This window comes from Amia ocellicauda, chromosome 8 (assembly GCF_036373705.1).
Source record: "Amia ocellicauda isolate fAmiCal2 chromosome 8, fAmiCal2.hap1, whole genome shotgun sequence".
NCBI classification, from domain to species: Eukaryota; Metazoa; Chordata; class Actinopteri; order Amiiformes; family Amiidae; genus Amia; species Amia ocellicauda.
The window spans coordinates 38148382-38175652 of record NC_089857.1 but is presented as its reverse complement, the minus strand read 5'-3'; the positions used below and the strand labels follow the sequence as shown (position 1 = coordinate 38175652).

Below are 27271 nucleotides of genomic sequence, written 5' to 3'. Positions count from 1 at the left end.
TCAAAACTTTTACTCACCCGCTAATAGCAAACTACAAACCTGTACCTTATAACGGTTATATTTATGATTAGTGGCATCTTACTAAAAATGAAACCGCAACTGAGTATAGTTCTCTAGTTTTCTATTAGCAGGTGGGTCAAAGTTTTGATTTAATCCCAGGCAAGGAAGTGCTATTTTGAAATGTGTATATTTTAACATATCTGCAACAGTTCATGCCTGTACACAATATATATTGTAACATATAATCGTTGCATATTATAACATTATACATTATTTGCACATTATAATATATTCAAAATATAATATTAATGCATATCATATTTGCATCAAATTCCTATGTTCCAGGTGTGACATGGAAAAGAGAAGCTATACCAACAGATATAGATTGTAGCATTGTGTTGGTAGTGTCATACATTTCTGTTATTCTGGAATGTATTTGAAGCCAACTTCTTCTCTCAGTCTCTGCATTTGTCCCCTGTATGGAGCCTGTGTGTCTAACAGACTAGGTGATAAAACCCTGAAGCTAACCCTTTTGTTAACATCAAGTACCAGCTTATGCAAACAAAATGGACACCAGGATACCTTGTCTCAGCAGGGCTGCCTCTAATAAAGTCAACAGAGAAAGTCATAAATCTGCTAAGAGGCAGATCAAACACTGCACATTGGCTGCATACTGGACCATTTAAAAATGGGGATTGTCCTCAGACTAGATCACTGGTGAACCACCACATCACCTGATATCACAGAATTTGAACCGTCCAATCACCACAGAAAAGGAAAAGTGAAAAGAGCTAGTGTGCCCAGTTTGAGAAAAGGATAAGGTTCACAGAGCCAGACAAGTTTGAGAGCGTAAAGATCAAACAGTCTTGGAACAGGATCTGAAGAGTTGAAGAAGTTTGGTGAATTTTCTCTCAATCAAACCTAACCTAACTTTACTCTTCCTTCCTCCAGGGAAGTCCACTGACAGCAGCACTATATGAGAGCTTTTTGATCTTAATTCTGCCTGTTTTTGTTACATTGCTTGGAGGAGAGACAACCATTAGACCTAGGCCTTAAGCCATGGACCCACAGAGATTTATATTCTCCTATAACTGTCTGTCATCCTATTGGAGCTTTTGTTTTTCTCATGCTGAATGATTTACTTTTACATTTTGTATTAATCCCTATCTTATATTGTTATTTTAATCAATTAAGCAACCTGTGGCAACCTAGCAAAGGGTGCTATACCAAATAAAAAGTGATTGATTGATTGATTGAATGAGATTCAATGAATAGCTGTCTTTCCCCTGCTGAAATAAAACAATGTCCCAATATCACATGGGGAATGTTTTTTTAACCTGTGCCGGATTTGGTTTTAGTCTTAGCAGAAATCTCACTGGGCGCTTGAGATAACCACTTCAGTGTTTTTCTTTTGTAAGTATATATTTCAGTATTGTGAATTGATCCCTGCAAAAATATATCAAACACTTTGGAGGCTCATAGTAAGAATGCCACCAGGGTGTTGATCTTCCATTTATGAAATACTGCCTGTTTAATGCCTTTATTGTCTGTATCTAGTGCAGAAAAAAAGTAATGCATGCATTTATTTAATCAATAATACACTATTGTAATGCATTATTAACAGGGGTTTCTGCTAGGCTGTTAAATTAGCTGCAGTATGTGCCTGACAAACTTATGCCTGAGCACATAGCTGTTCTTGTGTACAGATTGCATTGGCTCTGTGAAAGCTGAGGTTGATTACACAATTCTGCATCTTACTTATAAGGGTGTAAATGCTTTAGCACCTTTTAACCTGGAGAATATACTCTCCTTTCTGAATGCAATTTAAGATCCATTGATGCCAGGCATGTTATACCACAGGATAAGACCAGATTTTGCTCCTTGGGTGACAACGTATTTAAATCTGGTTTTCACTGTTTAATTTAACCTTTTGTTTTTTGTTTGTACTTTTTTGTACTGTTCTGAGTTAAGGATGGTAGTATGAAGCAAATTAACTGAAGCCTTTCTTGCTGGCTAGACTCTAGTTACATATTATTGTGGTATTAGGGTCACAATATGCTTATATATTACTGCATTTGCTTTATAGTGTTTGTGGAATATGAGAATAATAAAAAGCATTTATTTCCTAAGGGAAAATGGTATTGGTTTCCACAATTCCTTGAGCATCAATAGAATACCACAGTATTGCAAGAATTGAATGTTGATGCAAGCAGGTTTTTTTTCTTTCAGATGAAGCAATGCATACTTAGAACATTCATTTATAAAATCCAATGTAATTTTCCATTCACCTTTACAGCATGTGGAGTTATCTGATTTCTATGAGCAGCTGCCTTCATTTCCAGATGAGATATGAATCAAATTAAGTTGACATTGCGCAGCCTCTTTGCTTATCCGAGGGTTTTGGTGGTGTTGAATGCTGAAAAAGCATGTGGCTCAGAAGAAAATAACCTGCATCCCATGTAGGAGCACTAAAGCTGTGTGCTGTCTGTGTTTTTGTTCTGATTTTACTTCCCAGCTACAACACTTTTATATGGAGGATCTTATCTTACCTGGAAGTAATGTAGGCATTTGCTCCAAGGGAATAATATTCCATTTCAACATGACTTTTGCAATGTTACAGCTATTTGACGACCAGGGTCACTCCTTGCAACCAACACTATTAAATTGTATTCCTGAAAGTAACAGAATCTGGGCATCTGTGACTATTTTCATGGGATACAACTGAGCTGGAGGGAGCTCAGGCTTGGCATATTTCATCAGACCTCAAAAGATGTTTCTCAATAACAGCATGCTGAGGAAAATTAACAAGAGCATCCCCTCAGGTACCCAGCCAATATGAGCAGCTCCTACTAGCTGGTCGACCAGGAGTTTCTGTGAAATGAGCCCGAGGAAATGCTTATAGTAACAGGAGGCCAAAAACATCTTCTACATGTATATGTATATACTTGGAGTTTATATTTTATTTCAAACATCTCTTGCACTTGCATGTGGAAAAAGAACACCATGAGGACATTATAAGAGTGGTAGCAAAATTAAATTATACTAGTTTGTCTATTATTTCCCAAAGCTGGGCACCTACCTTGAGCTATGGAGTACATTTCAAAATTGAGGGAAGATTTATAATTGGATCAGGGCCTTTCGGAGGTTTCAGCATTCCCCGGTGCTGAAAGATACGCCAAAATAATCCATCACTTTTACATGTGATCCTCAATGCAGCCATTATCAGAAGGATTTTTACTCTTCCACATGAAATATGTATTAAGCCAAACTACAGGAAATTGTGAATTGTCATCATTTAGACTTCTACATTGTCATTATAGTAAAGAAGATGCAAATGAAAATAAGATGCTTGATGCTAACCAGTTTTCTGTTGCATATTCTTAAAGTAATTACCATATATTTTGTAGCACAGCTTCAGTCTCTTGAGGGGATCCCTTTGGATATTACAGCTGTGCTCTTTAAAGCATCCATTTAAACTTTTAGCCTGAGATGGGTGCATAAATTAACTTAATTAAAGAGTTAAGTGGTAAGTCTGCAATTAATTTCTATACATTTTATACTGTTAATTTTGATAATACATTTTCAGTTTCTCTGTATGAGGATCATGACAATCGGATTCATATTCTTTGAGATCGCACTCCACCAGATTACATATTTAATGCATTAAAAGCTTTTAATTTTCATTTGATATCAAGATACATTTAATCTAATTGATGGTTAATTGAACACTCATTCACAGTTTTTTTTCAACATATATATATATATATAGTGATATGATAGGAATTTGGTTCATATAAAAGTCAAATTAAGAAATAACCACTTATATGCAAATACTTTAAAGAAATAGGTTAATACAGTACTTATTTTTTCTTCATTATATACCATAAATTATGATTATAATATTGAATCAATCAATACTAAAGTTAAGTATAGAAACAATCATATATATATATATATATATATATATATATATATATATATATATATATATATATATATGTATCGCCATCTACTGAAAACCTATAAATGGTTAATAGCATTGTATTTTCAAATGGTCTCTTTCTCTGTGCTGGAAGCTGACATTCAAACTAATATTGGACTGAAGCTAAGTGTAGTCAATTAAAAACCATATGGCTGTGCATGCTCTCCAAGACTCTGTGTTATGGAAATTAAGTACTGAAGTTTAAGATGGTTAAGTTAGATTATCCTCCTTCATGTGAAAATAAATATGGTAAGACTGACTCTGAATCAATTAGTGGATAATTTGAATTTTAAACATGTAGTGTAAGTGTGTAATTATCAGAATGATTATCATGAACAACAGTTTTATTACATGAACAGATGAGACTGATATTCTATTATTCACTTATGTTAAGTATTTCAAGCTTGATTTAAAAATTCTAAAAAACTTGATTGTTCTTTAAAGTAACAGTCTTGTGATTGTATTAATTGCATGAAAAAAACAGAAGATTAGAGGAGTTAATCTGTGAATTTGTTTTACTGTGGTAAGAGCAACAACGAGGAAGATCATCTTACATTTTGTTACAAAAATTCCTATGTAAGTAATTACATCAAAAAATGTAGAATGTTTATTTAATTCTGGTTATATGAAAATTATGGTGAGGAAAATAATTGTGAAAAAAACACTGAAAATGTAGATTGATCTCAGACCTTTTAATTTTAATTGAAATTATTCAACTAAACATCCTTGAAAACATTTCCAATTAAACATAATTATAAATGCTATTTAAAAAAATAAACAAACTGTAAAACTGAAATTGTGCTAAAACTTAAACTGGTTTTAGTAATTCATCCAATCTGACACATCCATGGCAGGTTGTATTTCTGTAGTGAAATAACCCTCTTTATCCATGGGGGGAAAACTGCAATTTCTCTAGACTAATGTTAAAATACCTTCTTTTAAGATTTATGTAAATACCAACCAGTCACTGTCTTTAAAATGTTGTTTTGAATTGTTTCTACCTGTTGATTTGTCACACAATGCTATCCATATCTCATATAATCATCAGATTGGGATTATCTGTATATTATTATAATCTGACTTCAGATGCACTTTGTAACATAGTTGCAACTCTAAGAAACACAGACTTGTTCAAAATTAAACTGTTTAAAACATTCTGTAAAAAAGTATATTTTTAAAATGCATATCATAAACAGTGCACATAACTGAATTTCTAAAAAAATAAAAACTTGGTTTTATATTTACTTATTTGTTCGTTCATTCGTCTGAAGTAAAACGTGAAATTATACAGCATTTCGTTGATGACAAAAACAATACAATGTAGGAATAATTTTGTTTGAATAAAAGCAGACATGTCTTTTAATAACCATCTTTCTTACACCCCTTTCCATCTTATAATTATCAAAATAGCCTTTTTTGTATTCCAAAATTCTATTATAAAATACCTCTAAATATATTGATGTACAAATAGAAATATATTTAATCATTCTTAAAGTGTTAACTTTAAAGCTTTAGGTCTGATATTTGCCAGCTATCATTAAACACGTAGGTAACATCATGACACTCTATAAATGGATGTAAACAAATACAGTTTAAGAATTCAGATTCTAATCATGAAATGGGTAATCCATAGAAACAATTATTCTCTAAAAAATATCAAATTAAAAAGTGCTTGGTTGCTGTTTTCTACAGCCCATGAAAATTCTGATTGCTTAATTATAAAAGCATTTCTAAGCCAAATACATGTAAGAACAATTGCGAAATAAATTGAACTTTTCTGTTATTTCCCAGATAGCACTTCCATGGCACTGAACAATTTAGCAGTCAGCATTACATGTCTCCTTGATTCTTTCCCCAAATCATCTCCTTTTATTGTTTACCCTCTCTTTTGGCATATTTAGCTATTTTTGCTATTTTCTTTTTATATATCTCTATATATTTGTATTATTATAATTCATTATTATTATTTCTAGAATTAAGCAGGGAATGCAATATGATTTTCTTCACTGGCTGAACCCTTGCAAGATTGCGCTTGCCTGGCGCTGCGAGGCTCTCGGTGCAGGTGACTGCACACATCATTTCTCTGAGTGGAAGTGACAGTGCAAATATCAAAGCCCATTGAGATACAATTGCCAGGAATCTTAAACAGTCCCTTTTCATGTAATTATTTCCCTACTATATAGACAAGAAAGGGAAAACACAAGAGTGTATGTCAATATTGATCGTTATGGCTTAAACAATGATTTGATAAGACATATTCTCCCTCATCCACTCTTAGTAACTACCTTCATGTATGCTTTCTTTATCCAGATAGGTATTTCAATGCTGTAAATGTTCCCTTCTTCTGGAGTCCTACAAGACATTTATTTTTCAATGTCCCATTTTTTTTTTTTTAAGGTAGAATGATAAATTGCAAGGGTTTCACATGTTGATTGCTTTTGTTGAGATCCCCAAGCTGTTGGTCTGATGTATTTTATGCTGCAGTGAAAATAGTAGAGATTTAACTTCAGATTTGAGGATTCGTCGTGGGTAAGCTTGTGGCTGTCAGATCTTAGATGCTCGGCTGAGGATTACTCCGGAGTTATTTCACTCTGGATATGAGAGATTTCTGGTGCTCGGAGGGGGGCACAGGATTGGTTGCTCAGTCCAAACTTGTTTGTTGAAATTTCGGTGATGCACCACTTAGATTGAAATTTACTGACATGTCTCCAAATGCTGTTTTGTCATCTAGCCAGAAGGAGCTGCAGGGACACAAAAAAAACACAATAACATTAGAAATCTTACAATACACATTGTGGCTTTGAGCGAATCAGACCTCTCACCCACCTGCCCATTACAAATTAAAAACTTGGTACACGGAGGAAGGTTATCATAAGATAAAAGGAAAGGCAGCCCTTGAAACAAAATGCTTCGGTGATTGTGGATATGTCCATATTTTCATTTGGTTCTGCCCTATGTTTGCATAACAAGAACAAAAATGGGTCCACAAAATAGGTATCTGAAAGTGTAAAAAGATCAAATACACATAAACAGGGCAGGCAAACAGGTATGTACAGAGCCCCACAGATTAAATAGTTGAAAATAAAAACACAACATGAATTTGTATAGTTTACTAATGCATGCCCATGGTTTAGTAATTTGTGTGCATGTTTTTTTTATTTGTGATCAAAGTTTAGTAAACTGTGCCCATGAATGCGGAACCTTAATAATTAATAATGTGTGTGCATGATTTACTAAGTCATGGACATTAATTTAAAAAAGAGTGTGCATGCATTAGTGAACCATGCTTTTAATACATTTTTTCATCTGTCGTCTCTGGGGCTCTATAGATATGCAATGTCTTTCAAATATGCATTTGTCAACATGACTTTCCATTCATAAAAGATAAACTCATAAGAACTGTCAATTACAATAATTCACTTCTTTGAACACAGTCCAAACAAGACACAAATCAAATCAACATATTTTGACTGACATCATGGTCATGATCCATCTCTGCATCTCCGTCAGAAAAAAAAAAAAATTAAACTCATTGCTTATTTGTCCTTTAAAAAATATGATACACATTGTGTAAACTGTGGAATGTACCACAGCCTGCAAAGGTTTAATATATGACCTTAAATTGAACAGGATATGAATCAGTCATTAAAAAAAAAGGACAAATGAGACCAACTCAACTACATTAAAAATGCATTTAAATGTGGAAATCAAAGTAGATTAGGAACTGCTGGATAAAATGGGAAACATATAATAGCTCCTCATGCTGAAAATTACTATAAGGGTAGTCCCCGCTATATTTCCTCTCTCTTCCCTATAACATTCCTTATGAATTCACACCATTGACCCGCTGTATGTCTTTAATGTCCTTGAGTCTCGACAAACCGTGATTTTAGAAGAAACTGTACAGAATGACATAAGTGAACACCACTATCTGTGCCGTGTGTCGGCAAATCAGGAGTCCTACTCAGTGTTACAAGGAACTTTATGATGAAGAGAAAAAACAAGGAAAGCAAAGGAAATTGGATGAGTTTTGCACCACCTTTAACACAAGCAACCTCATCACACCAGTGGTCTGAGGTTGAGGGTGAAGACACAACCGACTCCCAAGCTATAAGTGCTTACTCTTAGATAGCTGCTAATATTGGTATGATTGTGTATTGATATGAGGATGAAAGCTTTGATACCATCGGTTTGGTTGCCAGTTTGTACAGCACAGAAAGATGAGACATTTTTTCATTATATTTATTTATTGAAACAGTCGCCAGGTTTTGCAGTAATCTGACAAAGCCTAAAGTAAAGACCCGAGTTTCAAACTGGCCATTCCATGGACACAGTAAGCAAGTAATTGCTAGGTATAATAATAGGTACAGGCTGCAGAAAGACTTTGTTTGCAGACTGTAACATGGTGATCGTTCACTTCAAGCAATGCCTCCTATGCACTTTTAAAGTCCATACAGTAGACACTATATCCCATAGCACATAGTTGTTCACACCCAATACAATCTCAGTTGCTGACTGCAATGAGAAACACTGTGTAACCACATTGGTGCCTTCCTAAGATAAAGGATAGCTCCACCAAGTATTAGTCTCAGTCATGTTGTTTTTGTTCTGTATGGGCACAGAACAAACCTCCAAAAATTGTGAAATAATTACAGAAGGGAAGCTTTAATGAGGACAAATCCTGTTATAGTTTTCTTTTTTCCTTTTTTGTCTATTCGGGTGAATCCTAGTTCATTATATCATGGGTTGTTCCAGGCAGTGTTTTCTCCTCGTAAATTCGAAACTTGGCAGTCTCCACTCAACTGCAGAGCTGTACAAGATCAACTTATACATGAGGTTACAGCAGTGGAGGATACAAGGAAAGCCAACAACAAGAAATATATTTTAGTTGGCTGAGTAGTCATAGAGCTGTAGAGCTGCTTCCCATTATATATGTTCACTTCTGTTAACGCCACTGCCTTTTGGAGGATTGTTTTATTTGCCTTCGTGACTGTGCATGCTTAACTGGTGAATTATCGGTTGACCAGGAATGAATATGGTATCTCTTTTGTTCATTCAGCCCAGATTGTTTGTATGTGTGTCAGGTGTGAAAATGTTATCAGTAGGGACTTATAGCTTTTCCCCCCCTCTCTCTTCTTGTGCATATTTGTCTGGTTCAACCAGTAAAATGAAATAAACTACAGTGGTTATACTAAAGTACAAAGTATACTAAATGCTAAAGTATTTTTCTTTACATGGGTTAAATAAACAGTGAAAGCAGAAAATGCCATGATATAAAGCAACCTCCTTTTTTTCTGAGACCTCTGACTTGGTAACAGCAAATTACTTGTTGGCTTCTTAAGTGCAGATTGTAAGGATTTGACAAATAATGTTGAGCTGTATTTAATGAAAAGATAAGTCCAAATGTGGTCTTCACAAGAAGCACAAGGCCTGTTTTAAAGTGTGCATCTCTACACTGCTCACTTCATACAAATCTTGCTTTATAAAGCATCATAAAACCTTCCCATTCTATACATGTCTTTTGTTTCCTATATGTTGGCCATATTATGCTTTAATGATTATGTTCACCATCTTTGTTTATGGAATAGTCACAAAATATATGATATTTGACAGGCAGTCCAAACTTCCCCTATCACTCTTCCTCAGCGGTGAAATCAATCAATAACCACAGCTTGGTGGATTTGTTGCTGCATCCCAAACACCTAGTATCTCTCCAGTAAATCTGGTAGGTCTGCAAATCTTTTTTCAGTTTTACTCTTTGTTACCATTACATTTACCCGCAAGCCTGTGAATTCATGATCTTGGAACATTCAATTATCATAAGCGTTCTTAGTTACATCGTTTTTAAAATAATTAGTATCTGTACATTTCAACTAAAAGAAAATCTCTTGATACTTGATCTTGATAGTGGCATAAGAGTAAAAACAAAAAATATGTATTGATTTTCCATAGTTTCCCAGTCAGTACCTCATATGATAACAGTTTAAGGTTTCTGCATTCTTTCAATATCCTTTTGTTTTACATTGATCTTTAGCAACTTTGCAAGGGAATGCCTTCCAAAGAACTTTCTATTTATTGCAAAAGGTCCATTCTTGTAATCACAGACCATTGGTAGGCTTCCTCCTAATTATTTAAACCACATGTTTCAACCACAGGACCAGATCACTAATCCTTCTGAGAGATACTGTACCTTGTACAATTTACATGGATTAATATAACCATTAAGTAAGATTAATACTCATCTGTATCCCTATAAGTCTCCAGCGTTCTTCCTGTCAACTTTTAGTTATGTATTTATTTTAATACAACTTTCCCCAATCATTTTAGGGGAACATGACTTTGAGGATTCCAACGCAATTATCTATGTACATCATATCATCAATAGCAATTAAAATATCCTGCAAAAATGAATACATGTAATGTATTCAAGTGAGTTTCTGAATATAATGTTCTTAAAATTCAGTATTTAGAGGAGGAGACTGCCAATCACTTAGAAAGAAATGTGCTGACTTATACTCATCAGTAATTTACTCATTAAGAATGTAATACACATTTAGACTGATTTGTGAAAACAGCACTGAACTCTTGAATGTATATTCTTGAGTGTGAATTAATTTGTGGTCAAATTTTTTTAATTACTTTCCCTAACAATAGAGCACATTAAGTTCTTAAAAAAACTATTAGTCCAATGAAGGAGGACTAATTAATAAGGTAAGGAGGACTTAATTAATAAGGTAAACACCAAGAAAGATATATATGAAATGAAAGGTGTGCTTAGTTATAAAACAATCACATTCCTGTGATGATTACTGAAATGAAAGCTAATGTTTTTTGTTTGTTTGAGCTTCCAATATACTAGTAAAAAATGAATAAATATCTTATTCACAGCAAATGTATTAAGGTAAATACAACAAATGACACCTAAAATATATTTTTTTCAGAATGAATACATGAACAAAACACATCCGAAAATGGTTCCAATCTTAAGAGTTACATTCACTTCTATTTGGAAAGAAATAAAGTTGTGGAGAACCGAGCAAAGACTTTGGAATTAATATGTATTGGTGGTGGTGCTGATCAGCAGACATTTGTGACAATGGTACAAATCTCAGATCTGACATCTTACAACACACATGAAAACCACACTATCAGTGAATATTTTGAACAATGTTTTACACACACCCACACACACACACACACACAGGCACACACACACACACATATATACACTCACCTAAAGGATTATTAGGAACACCATACTAATACTGTGTTTGACCCCCTTTCGCCTTCAGAACTGCCTTAATTCTACGTGGCATTGATTCAACAAGGTGCTGAAAGCATTCTTTAGAAATGTTGGCCCATATTGATAGGATAGCATCTTGCAGTTGATGGAGATTTGTGGGATGCACATCCAGGGCACGAAGCTCCCGTTCCACCACATCCCAAAGATGCTCTATTGGGTTGAGATCTGGTGACTGTGGGGGCCAGTTTAGTACAGTGAACTCATTGTCATGTTCAAGAAACCAATTTGAAATGATTCGACCTTTGTGACATGGTGCATTATCCTGCTGGAAGTAGCCATCAGAGGATGGGTACATGGTGGTCATAAAGGGATGGACATGGTCAGAAACAATGCTCAGGTAGGCCGTGGCATTTAAACGATGCCCAATTGGCACTAAGGGACCTAAAGTGTGCCAAGAAAACATCCCCCACACCATTACACCACCACCACCAGCCTGCACAGTGGTAACAAGGCATGATGGATCCATGTTCTCATTCTGTTTACGCCAAATTCTGACTCTACCATCTGAATGTCTCAACAGAAATCGAGACTCATCAGACCAGGCAACATTTTTCCAGTCTTCAACTGTCCAATTTTGGTGAGCTTGTGCAAATTGTAGCCTCTTTTTCCTATTTGTAGTGGAGATGAGTGGTACCCGGTGGGGTCTTCTGCTGTTGTAGCCCATCCGCCTCAAGGTTGTACGTGTTGTGGCTTCACAAATGCATTGCTGCATACCTCGGTTGTAACGAGTGGTTATTTCAGTCAAAGTTGCTCTTCTATCAGCTTGAATCAGTCGGCCCATTCTCCTCTGACCTCTAGCATCAACAAGACATTTTCACCCACAGGACTGCCGCATACTGGATGTTTTTCCCTTTTCACACCATTCTTTGTAAACCCTAGAAATGGTTGTGCGTGAAAATCCCAGTAACTGAGCAGATTGTGAAATACTCAGACCGGCCCGTCTGGCACCAACAACCATGCCACGCTCAAAATTGCTTAAATCACCTTTCTTTCCCATTCAGACATTCAGTTTGGAGTTCAGGAGATTGTCTTGACCAGGACCACACCCCTAAATGCATTGAAGCAACTGCCATGTGATTGGTTGGTTAGATAATTGCATTAATGAGAAATTGAACAGGTGTTCCTAATAATCCTTTAGGTGAGTGTATATATATATATATATATATATATATATATATATATACATACACAAACACTTTAAAATAATTAGACTTTTGCCACTTAAGTCAAACACAGCACAGAATAGGACTGTGGGACTCCAGTTTTTCAATGGTGGATGATTGAACACAATCAATCAATATATATATATATATATATATATATATATATATATATATATATATATATATATATATATCCCAGAATGACCATTTCATGCTATAATTTTGATTGTGTTAAATCATCCACCATTGAAGAACTGGAGTCCCACAGTCCTATCCTATGCTGTGTTTGACTTAAATGGTAAAAGTCTAATTATTTTAAAGTGTTTGTATTTCTGAACAATGCTAGTAATAGAGCTATTGCTCTTTTCATTGTCACTATATCATTATATAGATTATGGCTGAAGACTTCCTCCGAATCAAGTCTCCAACTGTGCTGGAAGGGAGCTAGGCTCATTAGTAAGATCACCTGCAGGAGACCCATTCATCTGTACCATCAAAGGCACACACACGATTCTGTTTCATTCGTCCTTCCTAAACCCTGTAGAATTAAGCCATTACAAAACATTTTAGTCATAATATCAAAAGGATGTGTTGAAGAAGTGAGAATCTAGGTTTTGTTGTAAAGTTGTAAAGTTCTTTATATGCTCATTTCATCAACAAGGGTCCAAATAAACTGGGGATACACATCGATAATCTTAAATCAATTGCCCAGCTACAATACACCTCCATCCATGTCAAATTCTTAATGAAAGTCCAACAGTCAAGTTAAAGTTAGTTCCAGAAAACTTTTATGATTACTTTTAGCCAAATAAATCTTAATCAGATCTTGATTACCTGCATTGATTTTTCATTTCCCTGTTTTTTCTTAGCAGTATGAAGTGAGCTATATGCATCTCCACTGCACTATTATTTCTCCACTCCACCTGTCCCATGACTATATTGCTACTTCAAAAAAATAAATTGACTCCACAAGTATGCGTTCAGAAAAAAAATACTTTCTTCATTTTCAGCATTCTAAATGGAAGAACTGTCTGTCTGTGTGTGTTTTTTAGAAAATATACAGCTTTGAATCTGAGCCAGGAACTGAGTAAAAGCTGACCCTTAAATTTACTCTTAATTTACCCTTAAAGTAATTACTGCCAGAAATACAAGTCACAATTATTCCTTTGTGAGTTAATTGTATCCATGTGGATCATTGTGACTTCCGAACACAAATCACTTGTTATTTTTAGTCTCTTTTACCTCATTTTTATTCTGTCTTGATGGACAGTTTCTTTCTTTCTTTCTTTCTGAACTTCCATTTGTCCTTTGTCAGCTGGGACAATGTATAAGAAGAAGAAGAAAAAAAAAACATTGTTCACATTTAAAATTTGAGAATTGATTAGTGCTTACTTGATTACAGCATTAATTTGAATATTTTACTGGTGGGGTTAAATCAACATCAGCTAAAGATACAGAGAAACCAATTGTTATACTTTAAGCAGGTAAGTACAGGAGCACAATTTGGTAATTCATAGCTTAGATGGAATGAAATCTAGAAAACTGCAATCCTCAAAGACAGGATTTGGGTATCAAAGTCTGTGACAAATGTATGGCTTGCACTGTAAAACGTTATGCTATATATACCCATAATATACATGCAAAATAGCTGATTTAAATGTCTTCAGATATAAAATGCTTCAATTGTGATGAAATGTATTATACGCATAAGTATGAAGTCAATATTAGAAGGTGTTTTCATTCTATTATATAACTCATTTAATTTTAATGTAGAAATCAGCATTTCCCAATCTCAGCCCTCTCTACTGTATCCTGGAATAGATCAAAACTTCAGCTCATTCTTCTTTTCTTTTATTTCACCAACACAAAGAAAACATGAACAATTGTGCATGGCAGCTGCGTTGATTTCATGGGCCAAAGTAGTTCAGTTTCAGCTGGAACAAAAACAGCAGAGTAAGTTCAAGTACATACAGATAAACATAGCCTTGTATTACGCTTAGAAAAAGATGTACATGAATGCTGAATGCACTTCCTTTGTTATATATACCTACATATTAATGGAAAAGCATAGGCACTGACAATAGCTTACTGACTTACCTCCTTAAAGACAATAAGCTCTTTATAAAGCTTTAAATAATAGTTTTATGTTCATAGATCACTATATTTCAACACATTTCAGACACTTTGTGTATTTATTATGGCTCTACATCCTAAAATGCTTATGTTCTTGGCTGTATTGTTTTAACTTCCCATCAATAAATGGTTATTTACTGTGATTCTCTAATATAATCACTTGCAATACCCCTAAGAGTAAGCTTACTGAAAAATGACATTGTTAGATAAACACATCTAATAAATATAGAATTAAAAACAACTACATTGCCTTGTGACATAAATCACAGCTAAATAACAAATATTTTAGTCATCTGTTGAATATCTAACAATACAAAACAACATTGATTGTGTATGCTTGACCTTCATGAGGGATATATAGATTCTGATTGTGTTACTCAAAGATGCAGATAATTACACTTCTATTACAGCACATGATTGAATTCTGATTAATTTGTATAAATTAGACATCAGTTAAGGTGGAAATTAATTATGCTTTTTTAACAGAGAACTAAAATAAATCATGACGATTTTAATAAATGCCTCCTCTTAACTGCCTTTGTGTTTATGTGCTTTAAGAAGTGAAGGACAAATAGATGTAATCAGATTATTTTTCTCCAAATGAATGACTGCTTTAGAAAAGCAAACCTTTATTCAGGAAAGCTAACCTTGAAGATATGAGGCAGCACTTAGAAGAGTTAGACTGGAGCACACTGTATACAGATTCAGTTGAAAATGGATGGTTATATTTTAAGAATATAATACTTGAAAATTACAGACCAGTCTCACCTGCATTACTTGTAAAATGTTGGAAAAAGTATTAGAGGAGCATCTTAATGAAAAACATATTCTTGGAGATAGTCAACATGGGTTTAGACGAGGCAGATCATGTCTTACTAATTTATTAGAATTTTTTGAACATGCAACTGCAGCTGTAGATCATGTGAAAGCATATATGATATGATATACTTAGATTTTCAAAAAGCTTTTGATAAGGTTCCACACCAAAGACTGATCCTCCAATTGGAAGCTGTAGGGATTCAGGGTAATGTAAGTAGATGGATTATGAACTGGTTGATGTATAGAAAACTGAGGGTGTTGATTAGAGGAGTCGCTTCTAACTGGTGTGAGGTTGTTAGTGTAGTTCCACAGGGATCAGTACTAGGGCCTTTGCTTTTTCTAATCTACATTAATGATCTGGACTCTGGGATAGTTAGCTAACTTGTCAAATTTGCAGATGATACTAAAATAGCAGACTCAGCAGATACAATCTCATCAGCACAGGCTATTCAAAGGGACTTAGATAACATTCGCTTTTTTGATGGCTGAATTTAATGAACATAAAGCTGACTATTTTCAACTGATATGAAGGATTTTACTACTATACTCTTCAAAGATATGCCTGCCTGTTGTGAAATATGAGTAAGTTGAGTATGCAATATTGTATGTTTTCTATTGAACATGTTTTCATAATGAATAAACCTTTATTATTAACTGTAAATGTTTAAGAAAATCTATTTATAAAAAAATCTATTTATAAAATGACCTGCTGTCAAGAATGTTCTCACATCCACATTGTATAGACAGCTCCAAAACATTATGTAATTACTGATTTTCCTAATAGCCCTTATTCTGGTAAATTTCTTGTTTTATTTCTTAAATGTCTTTCCAATCACATCCAGATACATAAAAGACATATCTCGCATGTATTCTAAAACCAAGGGACTATATAGGTATTCTTTGGTTTCAAGTGATTGTGTTTATTCTAATGTAAATATCATAAGTTGATATTAACAAATTTATTTCCCACAGCCCCTCTTCTAACAAACTCTCTTTCTATCCACAAACTGATTATATTTTTCCTTTAGGCATCTAACATATCCAAATGGATATAGTCTTTTTTAATATTCTCGCTAGAGTCTCACCTCGTTTCAGACAAGAAAATTATTGGTTTCCTTTTTAATTTAAGATCTCTCTGGAGTAATAATGGAATGTGTTCCTTCTAACTGTCATTTTAAAAAAATCATCATGTTTATGTTTAATTGCATAATGACATAATGGAGGATAAAAACAAGAGGGGGGATTTGGTCAATTTTAAAAATATATATATTTTTCTTAGCTATTCAACCTTAGAATTTCACATTAGCTAGATAATCCACTTCAGCTCCATGGCCGGGTAGTTCCTATAACTCTGTAATGTATTATTATTTTACTTATGGGTTCATCCACTCTCTACCATCGGAAATGGTACCATCGGAAATGGTGCTGTTAATACATATATAAGTATTTGACAAAACAATATTTCTATACTATAGGTAACCCTGTACCAGATGAAGTGGGTTATTAAAAAACATAGATGGAATATTTATGTAAAATTACTACATCAAAGAGTTAAATCTGCACACCAGCCAACCTTAATTTGCAATGTAAACTCTCCCATAAACTCTACATCAAGTACTAGTCTGCTGCTGAGTACTTGGCAGGCCTTAGTACGATTAATAACAACAATGTAGTACAGTTAATAATAACAGCAACAGCATTAACAGTAATAAATTAAATAAATACACAATATAATAGTTGGCTTAGCTTCTACCACAGATAGGAGGCTGCATTTAAGCTCTCTGTATGTAAGTCCAGCTGTGATTAAGTTTTCTGGAGCAAAAGGAGCCTTCAGCACTGAAATTCATACCTTGCTCGATGGCCAGTTACTGCTTCACAAAGGGGTTAAACCTGCTTTCAAGGCTGATATTCAAACTCTCGACTGTTGCGTCACCACATTGCACTAATACTTTTTCACAGCAGTGGCCTCCCCTGACATATTATATTATATTACTGAACACATGAACTGAAGACTTTGAACTGAACACTAACAAAGTTACCTTACCAAGAGCAGGAGAACATATTTTGAGGGCTTTGTTGATTTTACAAATGAAATATATTACCAGTCGTATTAAAAGCTAAAGATAAAATATGAAGATCGCCCTCAAAGAGCAGAGACTGTCTGCCAAGAACGGAGCAAAAGATGCACCTAAAAACTACACCAAAGACAGTGACAGAGTGCGCTGCTGGGAAGGTAATGCGGTGCTTGATCACTTGAGATCAAGCGGGCCTGACAACTTGCAAAAATCCAATAAATCCAGATATACAATGCAGTAGACCTGATGACTTCAGATACTCCTGGTAAGTATAGAAAACAACGCATCAGCAATACAGTGTGGATTTACGGCTGTTAAATGTTTTTATTTTAGTTAAATTCCAAGTTTGTTTTTACCCTTGAAGTCTTGCATACGATATGATTTGGTTTCCTTTGGAGCTGTTCTTCACCCTGCAGTCCCAGTGCCCTTGTTAGGAGGGACTGATGGATTCAAACATGTACCAGAAAAACTAAAATGCATACGATAATGAGTGATTGCTTATTTTACTTATATACCATAATGATAAATGGAAGAATGGTGTCTGCCATTTAGAAGACAGCTGACAGTGAACATGTAGGAAAAATAAACACATCATTTGAGTTTAAGAAAGGGAGATGCCTCTTTTGTTAAAGCCACACTGAAGGCCGACTGCCCTGAGTATGAACTGAAAGGACTGTAAAGTGGAAGTGTGTTAACCTACCCGACGGCTGTAAATTGATTTATCCACCAAGACATGTTGTGGAAAATATTTTTACAAGAAATTAAATGCGTAGTCTACAGCAACATTTCAACAGTTTTAATCGATTTTGAAATACTTCAGAAACACGTAATTCTTTTTTTTTTTTTCACAGCATTTTCAAATAACATGTCATTGGCTATATACTGTAAAACTTCCAATACTTATAATACGTATTGGTCTCAAATAGGAGCCGGTGTCCAATAGTAGTCCAATTGATGTTTTACGGTATATGTATACAGTGTGTGTGTGTGTGTGTGTGTGTGTATATATATAAAGTGTCAGGGGCACAGCTGCACATAGAAGAGAAGTCATGCCAGTAATCCTGTTACAACTCACTCTGTGAGGTTTAGATAGATTAGTTCCAGTCATTAACCCATTTAAGCCTTAGGGTCAATTCCTACTGATCAGGTGAATACTGCATACAAAAAAGTTATCCTGTTTCTCTTCTCTATGGCAACCAGATTAAGTTAACTATAAAAGGATTTAGACTCTAAAACTACTCTGCACCCAGGGCTCTTATTTTCAATTATTTATTTACTATCATTTGCACCTGGAAAAGAGAATACATTGCTAATTGAATTCAATATAACTGAATGTATGATCTCTATACAATTACTACTAATGTACACTGTAATACCAATATATATGATTATATGGTTGTATATGTAGTTTATTTGTTTAATAAATCCTGTGATAATGCTATGGCATAAACATATACCAGTTAAAAGTGAGAACAAAAATACCACCAACCACAACAACGAGGTAGAAAACTACAGTGAGTGAGTTTGCGTTTTAAGAAATCTGCAACATGCAAGTAAAATGTGCCATCTTCACTCCAACAATGACCCTTGACCTCATTTTACTTCTACCATAAAAATCAGTGAATCACACGTTAATGTTTCTATCCTCCAACTTACTGCAGTCTGTATCTTTCTTTCCTGAGTGCTGCGAAAACACAATCATGAAACGCAAACATATTGGTGAGTATGTATAGCCCTGAGCCAGTTTCAACTGTGTTGTGTGGCCAAAATTTCACACCTTGGGTCTGGGTCAGCTTGTGTTATCTACCATCAAAGCAAACTCTAAATCTTACATTTGTCCTGTAAGTCCTGGTTTTCGCCATGCCTATAAGAAAGTGCTATTTGTGAAGTATGAGAAGAGGAGATATTAAAGAACTGTTCTTCATCGTGCGATTGTATCTATCCTGTGTATTTCAGTATGAAATTGCTTTAATTAAATAGAATTTTTCTCCCAGTGTTGTACCAAACTTGAAGCTCTGGTCATTCAAACCATGCTCCGACCTTAGATGAACCTCACGTCTGTAGTAATAGTCTGTCAAGATTTGTTAATGTAACAGACACATTCAATACATGTTCATTATAAGAATAAGGTCTGCCTCTTAAAAGTTTCCCCTTCCAGTTCTCACAGAAGTAAAGTAAATGAAGACGTCATCTTTAAGAGATCTTGAACATCTTCTAGCTTTCTTTAGATTCTAATCGAGCCCTGCTAAAAAGTTGGACACTGCAGCTGCAAGAGTGCTTGTCAGACACTTATCTTTCCCTTCAATAAACTGATACGCTCCGTGCCAGATTCATTTAACATTTGCTCTGTAATTTATAGGCCTAATCACTAGCCTCCAAGCTTAATAAATAATTCATACTATTTGCATTAAGAGCTACATTTGTTTCACGATTGATACAATAAAAAAATTGTACTGTTCTTCCCTAAGATTGTTTCAAGTTTGACACAATACCTTATGTTATATGAAAAGGGCGGGAAACTATAATAGATTCATATATATGAAACCATATATTATACTGTATGTCTGTGACTTTTCTGTAAAGCCTCAGACGGCTGCAGGTTGCCAATAGGTTGGCACTGACTTACATCACCATGCCGTGGGACTACCTGCTCAGATGGTGTCTGATGATGCCGGCTGGATCTAAGCCATCTACAGTCAATAAAGTCACTGGCCTAAAATGGGGTCTGGCTATGTAAACAGATTAAAGGGCAACGGTTCATAATAAATCTACCTTAATTATAGGTTGGTAGTAAGGGAGGTGTGATTGCAAACTGACATTGGATAACAAACAGTTAACATCATGCTGACGGATGTTTAGGTACTACACACACTGACCACCTTTTATTATGTAGTATTATAAAGGATAGATTCATTTTGTTCACATATCCTTGCAGTATGAAAACTGATATGTTTTTATGCAATGGTGCTTAGTTTCTGTGTGCACCAATGTGATGAACTTGGTTTACAAACCATGTTCCACATGACAGCAGAATGTTCTCTCATGGGCTCGAATTTGAAGTTAAATCAGGCGTGTATTGTTATTTTTACATATAACTACAATTAGGTCAAGCAGGAAGCCGGAAGCAGGATGCTGCCTTACAAATTTTAGCTAGGTCCACTTTGAAGTCAGTCAGAGGAGGTTGAGTTTAATACACAGGGATTTGAGGGAATATTATAGGAGAGTCGAGTGCCAGACAGGCATCACCAGAGCTTGGGATAAGATTACACTGCCACCACACAAATGGTACAAGACTGTATGATCCTTATTTGCCCTATTGGCAAACTGCCGGCTCTATACTGAATTAATTAGATGGACAATTTCCTAGCAGTTTACCCAAAGAGAAAATCTGACATTATGACTACTGCATAAAGACGGGCAGCAGAAGACAACCCTTCTCTGGTCAGCCTGTAATTACCAGATACAACCCAACAGGTCTGCCATTTACATTGAGCACACATCCAAGCTTGTGTGCCCCCAGCAACCAGAGCAGTGCTAGCGGACATTTCATTAAACAGACCAGCCTTTTAAAATTGCAGAGACGTATTGTAAGATATAATCAAGTGCTGTACAGCTCTTAGCATTAAGATACACATTTTGCTAATGCGGGTGCCTGGTTAGAGACCCTGACAGTTTCCCAGGCCAGTTTCGTCATCCAGCGTGACGTGGAATGAGAACTTTTCCAGGGAACACAGAGGTTGAGTGCATCACAAACTATTTTTCAGTAACTCAAGGCTCTTCGTTTCCAAAGGTTTGAAGGGAAACCACTGGCATTATTTTGGGAAACTATCTGCTTTGCTAGAATCATCAATAAAGTATAGTTGCTGCAGATTTTGCTGTGTCATTCATTTTCTAAGCCGGCTTCAGCTACTTACAAGTAATAGATCAGCACAATTTCACAAAGTGTGTTTTTAAGACTGATCATTATATACTTAGTTTTTTTTTTTTTTTTTACAAACAACTTCTAAATAATTAAACTCAATAAAACAAGAATCTGTAGTGCTGCACAACTTTATGGCTGTGTCTGGTCCTTTCAGCGAATTGCAATCAAGGCGAGATTTTAAACTGTACTTCATGCATCAAATAACAATGACTATTACATTAGCATTACCAGCCAAAACCCAGCGCCACTATTAAAACCCTTCTCCAAATTATTTAAGCATTTTATAGTGTTCTGCTTACTCGATTTGAGGATTGAACATTCTGGGTTAACTACATGTATTCAGAGGAGCTCACTTTTTTCTTTTCAAGTTTTATCATGATTTATACAGATAGACACAACCAATTAAAAACTACTAATTTCAGGCTTATTACACAATACTTTGCTTTGTTTCCTATCTGTGATTATTAGAGACGACACTACATTGGTTACTTTCATTTCGGGTCAAATGAGGCTAAAGAGACATTTATTGTTCTTCTGCTAACCTTCACCCGAATGTGTGTCTTGTAGAAAGCTATAATTATCCCTCATTATGAGAAGATGTTATATAATTAACAGTTGATGGGTTCAATACTTATTACGCTTCAGGTCAGTTTCACTAGAGTTGCTTGATTGACATCTCAAGGCTTCTGAATGAATACTAAGTGAGTTGGTAGTTTAAATGTACTGTGCATTTTGTAGGGTTCTATTCATGTTTAATTTGTAACACTAAGGTTAAACAATGACATCTGTTACACAACTGCACATTTAAATTAGAAAGTAAATCCCTTATTACGGTTATGTTAACTTTATTGTTCTAAAACTTATCAAATGCAATATTAATCTGAGATATTTTTACTTTGGTATGCTTGTTTATTAATAACCAAGCATAACTCAGTGGTGCAGTTGAAGATACCTAATTTGAATAGTGAAATGCTGTTATCTATAAGTGTTAAGAGTTCCTGAAGGATAGGATACTAATTGAAGCCAGTTTTGCCTCAGTCTAAGATGGAGGTTGCAAAACATTTCCTGAAATCTAATTCCAAGACAAAGCATCTGTGCCATGCAGTACGTACCTGGAAAAAGGCCAAAGACCATGATCAAACATGTTCTGTTCACATTTTTAAAGCTACATGACTGTCTAAGTAATATTGCATTTCAACTTACTATACAATCTGTTTTACATCAGTAATTGGTACCAATGTTTTGCATTATTGAAATTAAGAAAAGCAATGATTCAGGCAGGAACCTCATGCTGCGTTCGGGTGGTATCAGAAACTGGGAAATAACAATTTTCCTACTTTAATTTATGAAGTGATCAGCTGTTTGCAATTTACAAGTGGAAAACTCTGGATTCTGGATGATACACAAGTTTACGATATGTGACGTACTATGCAACCTTTCACCTTTCAGGGTATTATGTCTAATTTAAGAGGACATGAACATGGAAAGTGACAGATGATTATGGTACACAAAACACAGCTTAATATCGCTGTGGTAAATGTGAATGTAGCCTAGAAACATGAAAGAATAAAACATTTACCTTTACTTTCTTGTTCCTGCTTCATTGACAGGAAAGCAAGGTGTCCATGTGCTTATTAAAACACATTAGCAGCAACAGATTCTTTTGTCGGATCTCCATGGTCTCCGATTTCCATATTTCAGGCACATTTTTCTGCCATCACTCAGATGGACTAAAGTAATAGTCACCACTTTACCAAGTGGTATGTATGACTTTCTGATGAGAGCCTGAATGCAGCATCACTTAATCACACAGAATCAATAAGCCCATTGGCTACCACAGAACAATTACACTCAAATGAATGGCAGGGCCAGCATACTAAAAGTCACCCAAAACAACACATTTTACCGAATTACCGGCGGACAGGGGCCCCTTCAATGTGAGCTCAAAGCCAAAAGTCTATGTAAAATAATTGTAACACATTGCCCATACACTTCCTTTCCTCGTATAAATCTCCAAACAATTAGGTCCTAGATATTACATTCAGAAGCACTGTCTGATAATGACTAATAATGGGTTTCAACTGAATCATGTATATTTATAAAGTATAGAAAATAATAGAGTATTGAATATGTATTAAGTAAATATCACACCAGAGAGGCTTCACACTTTATCAGGAGTTCAGGTCAGATCATGTAATAAAATGGACAAAAATACTAAATAAAACCACTATTGATGCATTTACATTGACTTAATTTCTTTCAAAACACAAAATACATCTTTACTTCATTTGCATAACTGCTCTCTTGAGAGTGTAACAGTAAAATATTTTTAAACCCAATATAATCCTGCTAATTGCATATATTAATAAATATTCCAGTTGACTGAGATAGGACAGGGCAAACCATTGAGTGCCAATTGCATTGATCTGTAATAAATCTAACTTGTTTTTGTATTACATTTTCATGTCTGCCTCTTCTCCAGGTTGGGAGAGAAAACAGTTGTGAGTCACTTGGAATTCAATTAACCTGTGAGCTTTCTTTTTAATTATTCAAGGACAATCTCAGGGGGTTTAGTCCAGTTACAAAAGCAGCGCCACCATCACACAATGACTTTAAAGGCCACGTTCAATAGTGATCTAGATGCAAAAGAACAGTCTAATTTAGAGTCCTCAATTCAGATATTTATCAAAGACGGCCTTCTAACTCTAGAAGATGCCAACAGTAAGTGAATAGAGCATTTCTAATCAGGTAACGGTATTAAAATAACTAAATATTCGGTATCAAATGTTGGGATTCTAGAAGAGCGTGTGTTATCAGCCTGAAATGCCTTAATGCAGTGATTCCCAAACTTTTCCCCAATGAGGCCCGGCTATTTGTGGTATTAACTATACGGCCAATGGAAGTACAAACATAAAACATTACAATGATTGGTATAAATAACATCAAAGCGCTTTGTTTTCTAAACGGATACAGTGCACATTCAAAACAAATAAATGAAACAAGTGTTTATTTGCGGGGTAATCGCTCTGTCCACTCAATCTGACTACAGTTGTAAGAAGACACTTGTAATGCTATACAATGCGTGTGTTTTTCAAGCACATGAAAGTCTGTAGACAGGTGAGGTAGAGATTGTGACTTTAACTTGATTTGCATTGATGCAGCTAAAATGCAGTAGGCATATTTTATATATATATATATATATATATATATATATATATATAGGAAAAATCACAAACGGGTATGCGCAGTGTATTCAGGAACACAGAGTAATTCAGATTTAATCGGTCAAACTAACCAGCCCTGCGCTTCTAGTGTTAAATTATAAAGGTGAATCACGCAAGATATCACATCACTAGAGCTACAGTATCTGCGCACAAACTGCAGGGTTACAAGCCACTAATGGGAAAATATTCTAGATTTGGATTCAAACCAGATTCGGAAGGAAATATAGACAAAGTAAAGGTTCTGTTTAATTTGCATGCAGTGCTTTTCTTACAAGGGCACTGTGAGTTTACAGTATCATTTGTGAGCACAACACCCATTTTCTGTAGCCATTATAATTTGCTAATTATAATTATTTAGTGATTATTTTTTAATATACATATCATTTTATTTTTATTTTATCTTTACCATTCCCATTCAGCATTGTTATACTGTAATATCAATGCCTAGAATGTATTTAAGTATTACTGTCCGAGATAGCACAGGACATTGGGGCAACGTCAGCATGGTTGGCATGATCGGACAGCAGTAGGTCGAGGAGGTGGAGGATGACCGACGTCGTCATATGGTTGGCATGGTTGGACTGCAGTTACGGTCAGCGAGATGGATCATGTCCAACTAAATGCCGACAGATACGATATCAGTGCAACTTGTTTTAATACATTGACCTATACAACTTTAAAATATAATATACAGTGAGGGAAAAAAGTATTTGATCCCCTGCTGATTTTGTACGTTTGCCCACTGACAAAGAAATGATCAGTCTATAATTTTAACGGTAGGTGTATATTAACAGTGAGAGACAGAATAACAACAAAAAAATCCAGAAAAACGCATTTCAAAAAAGTTATAAATTGATTTGCATGTTAATGAGGGAAATAAGTATTTGACCCCTTCGACTTAGTACTTGGTGGCAAAACCCTTGTTGGCAATCACAGAGGTCAGACGTTTCTTGTAGTTGGCCACCAGGTTTGCACACATCTCAGGAGGGATTTTGTCCCACTCCTCTTTGCAGATACTCTCCAAGTCATTAAGGTTTCGAGGCTGACGTTTGGCTACTTGAACCTTCAGCTCCCTCTACAGATTTTCAATGGGATTAAGGTCTGGAGACTGGCTAGGCCACTCCAGGACCTTAATGTGCTTCTTCTTGAGCCACTCCTTTGTTGCCTTGGCTGTGTGTTTTGGGTCATTGTCATGCTGGAATATCCATCCACGACCCATTTTCAATGCCCTGGCTGAGGGAAGGAGGTTCTCACCCAAGATTTGACGGTACATGGCCCCGTCCATCATCCCTTTAATGCGGTGCAGTTGTCCTGTCCCCTTAGCAGAAAAACACCCCCAAAGCATAATGTTTCCACCCCCATGTTTGATGGTGGGGATGGTGTTCTTGGGGTCATAGGCAGCATTCCTCCTCCTCCAAACACGGCGAGTTGAGTTGATGCCAAAGAGCTCAATTTTGGTCTCATCTGACCACAACACTTTCACCCAGTTCTCCTCTGAATCATTCAGATATTGGCAAACTCCAGACGGGCCTGTACATGTGCTTTCTTGAGCAGGGGGACCTTGCGGGCGCTGCAGGATTTCAGTCCTTCACGGCGTAGTGTGTTACCAATTGTTTTCTTGGTGACTATGGTCCCAGCTGCCTTGAGATCATTAACAAGATCCTCCCGCGTAGTTCTGGGCTGAGTCCTCACCGTTCTCATGATCATTGAAACTCCACGAGGTGAGATCTTGCATGGAGCCCCAGACCGAGGGAGACTGACAGTTATTTTGTGTTTCTTCCATTTGCGAATAATCGCAACAACTGTTGTCACCTTCTCACCAAGCTACTTGGCGATGGTCTTGTAGCCCATTCCAGCCTTGTGTAGGTCTACAATCTTGTCCCTGACATCCTTGGACAGCTCTTTGGTCTTGGCCATGGTGGAGAGTTTGGAATCTGATTGATTGATTGCTTCTGTGGACAGGTGTCTTTTATACAGGTAACGAGCTGAGATTAGGAGCACTCCCTTTAAGAGAGTGCTCCTAATCTCAGCTCGTTACCTGTATAAAAGACACCTGGGAGCCAGAAATCTTGCTGATTGATAGGGGATCAAATACTTATTTCCCTCATTAACATGCAAATCAATTTATAACTTTTGAAATGCGTTTTTCTGGATTTTTTTGTTGTTATTCTGTCTCTCACTGTTAAAATACACCTACCATTAAAATTATAGACTGATCATTTCTTTGTCAGTGGGCAAACGTACAAAATCAGCAGGGGATCAAATACTTTTTTCCCTCACTATATATGAATAATAATCATTATAAATATGTTTGATACTGTCAAAAATGTTCCCAACTTCAGTATTTGAAAGCACTCGAGCGTCTCTTCAGATGAGCTCAGACCAAAGAGCCCGCTGAAGGTAAGTTCACTTTCAAACTATTATTAAAATGTTTAAAGGTACTGTTGTTTAAATATATTGAAAAGTAGAATATTTTATTGTCTGACGTTGGCCCAACGCTGCTGTGCTGTCTGGGGTGTGGCACAACCACGTATATACTTATTTTAGTATCCAATGAATCTACCAATTAATCAGCTAATGTCCATTGATTAACCGATCAAATATTTAATAATTGACTGACAGCCCTAATTATTATTATTATTATTATTAT

At 35.6% G+C, this 27271-nt stretch overlaps 1 protein-coding gene across 2 annotated transcripts in view; it reads right to left on the bottom strand.

The window, feature by feature from the left end:
* Window positions 1–4360: 4360 nt before the first annotated feature.
* The window catches only part of prr16 (proline rich 16), a 73443-nt gene continuing 50532 nt past the window's right edge, over window positions 4361–27271 (bottom strand). For both annotated transcript variants that reach the window (XM_066711316.1, XM_066711317.1), the window contains one exon: window positions 4361–6723. The gene's annotated coding sequence lies outside the window, so the exon portion shown is untranslated. The remainder of the gene's footprint in view (window positions 6724–27271) is intronic.